Source organism: Charadrius vociferus, unplaced genomic scaffold (assembly GCF_000708025.1).
Source record: "Charadrius vociferus isolate BGI_N301 unplaced genomic scaffold, ASM70802v2 scaffold843, whole genome shotgun sequence".
NCBI lineage: Eukaryota > Metazoa > Chordata > Aves > Charadriiformes > Charadriidae > Charadrius > Charadrius vociferus.
This window is the reverse complement of record NW_009647430.1, coordinates 162,189-164,599: the sequence shown is the minus strand read 5'-3', so window position 1 is coordinate 164,599 and position 2,411 is coordinate 162,189. Positions and strand designations below refer to the sequence as shown.

At 65.9% G+C, this 2,411-nt stretch overlaps 1 protein-coding gene across 1 annotated transcript in view; it reads left to right on the top strand.

Moving 5' to 3' along the window:
* IFITM1 (interferon induced transmembrane protein 1) overlaps nt 1-2,411 on the top strand; it is a 19,206-nt gene that overhangs the window by 487 nt on the left and 16,308 nt on the right. The gene's annotated exons all lie outside the window — the stretch shown is intronic.

The window sequence follows — 2,411 nt, the reverse complement described above, 5'->3', positions numbered from 1 at the left end:
CCGCGGTGGCAGATGCTGGGGCGGCTTTGGACCCTGCAGCCTGGCCCAGGAGGGGCTGGGGCTGCCCCCGGAGCCCCCCGCCGCACGCCTCCCACTGCCATTAGTATTCCAGCAGCCGAGCAGCCGGCGTCTCCTTGGAGATGGCAGACAAATCCCATCCCCACCGCGGGGACAGGAAATTAAGCTCTAAAGCCCCTTCTTCTGCTCTCAGCCATTCTTCAGCCCCTGGCAGCTCCCGCTCCCTCCTGGCAGCTCCCTGCCCCCCTCCTCCCATCGCCCGTCCCCGTCCCCGCACCCTTCCTCCGTCCCCATCCCCGCACCCTTCCTCCCGCAGCCCCTCGGGGGGCGATGGCAGCGTGGCAGGCAGCAGCGGGGCTGCATCCAGCACTCTCCTTTCATCTCCTCCGCTATGGAGATCCCCCCGCCATCACTCCTCGGGATGCCCCTGCCAGCACCGGCGGTGGGAATAAAGCCGATCCTCGCTGTGCCGAGGCTGCTCCGGCACACAGCACTGGGGAAGGGGTTTTTTCCCCCCCACGCTGATCTGTGGATTAATCACAGCGGTGAGGAAGAGCTCAGCGCTCCCGAGGGACCTGCCCGGGGATGGGATGCAGCGGCCGGTGCTGTGGTACCCACGTGGGGTATCTCTCCCGGCCTCGGAGGAGATGAACCTGTCTCCTGAGGGATGTGCCGGAGAACTGGAGCAAAAGGGGGGCGGGGGGAAGCACACGTTCCCCCCAGCGAGGCTGCACAGGCTCCATCCTTGGAGGTGTTCCCGACCCAAAGCCGTGAGCCCCCCGCTCACTCTCCATCCCCATCACCCAGCTCCGTCCTCACCAGGGACCCTCTCTGGCTCACGCAACCCCTCCTCTCAGCCACCGTGAAGCAGCGGGTCGGGCTCGCGCTCCCTCCTCTCCTTTGCATCTAAATTAAATGCCACCACTGCTCTGACGGCGTTTAAGCAACACCGAGGCCCAAAACCTGCGTGCCTTCAGCGACACCCCCTCTCTCCTCGGCGGGGAGGCGAGCACCCGCTCCGAGAGGCGCCCGCCTCCCGGGAGGAGCAAAAGTGCCATCAGAGCCCTGAAAAAAGGCTTCCAGGTTCCCGCGCCGATGTTTATTCCCCTGCAATTTAAATATTGGAGAGGGAAGTCAAGGGCAGCCTCAGCCACACAGCCGAACGCTAACCAGCCTGTGTGGGGACTGGAAATAAATGCCGCCTTTGACAAGGGGAGGGAAAGGCCAGCACCTCGGACCAACGAGCATCACTTTGCTCCCTCCAAAAAAACGCGAGCCCCTTCGGGCCGAACATCACCCCGGCGGGAGAGGAGCGGGTCAGGGGGTGCGAGATGAGGAGGGAGAAAGCAGCGCCGGGAGGGAGGAGTGTTGCGGTTTCCTCCTGCGCATCCTTCCCGTGCCCCCCAGGAGCCGTGCCCAGCCCGGCTGCCCCCCCAGCGCCCCCGGGACGCGCTGATTTTTTTTCCCTTTTCCCCGGGCCAGAAAGAGCCAGGTGAAGGCGGGCAGCAGCGGTGAGAGGATGGGGGAAGGTCTGGAGGACAAGCGAGGGACCTCGCTCAGGGCCGGCGTGACCCGGGGGATGCTCGGCGGGGATGCATTAAGAGCTCTTCCCCCAGCGAGCGCGGGAGCGACGCTAATGCTCTCAGAGCCGTGCGAGGAGGGGGCAGGAGATGCGCACACCACCGCACGAACCAGCTCTGAGTCACAGCAGCCTGCAGACAAGGCGCCTGGGCCAGGAGCGGTCCCCAGGGCGAGACCAGGGCTGCACGGGACCACGCACGGACCCCACCGCGTGGCGCAGAGACCGGGGCGAGATTCCCTGTTGTCACGGCCGTATAAACCCCCTTCGTGCCTCCGCCGGGAAGCACAGAGGGCCTTTCACAGGCAGAGTCCTGCCTCCCCACCTCCCTCCTCTTCCCCTCCCGCTCGGCTGACGGCACGCAGCTCGCTCGCCCCGAACACAGCCCCTTTCTTCCATCGGGTTTCAGGGCCGGGATTTCTCCTGCAGCTTTCTGGACCCTTTCCAAAGCCTCCAGCGTGGTTAGAGAATGTCCCTCGCTCGTCTCCTAATTGCTTCTAACGAGTCTCCCCTCCACGCTCGCTCGCTGCACGCTCGCCCCGCTCTCACCGTGCCACACGCCCACCCCAGGGGACACCCAGACACGGCCCATCACCCCAGCTCCCTCGGCACGGCTCGAGGGAAGCTCACGGCGGCGTCTGCAAAAGGATCAGGGCTGGGATTACCGAAATCCCCGGCTCCTGCCCTCCGGCTGGATGCTCAGCCCCAACAAGCTCCGGCTGCTCAGCGGGAAGGGTCCCACAGGGGGACGTGGGGCGGGACGCCGGTCCCAGCCACCAGGCAGCCACGTACGGAACGGATGGAGCCACCGGAG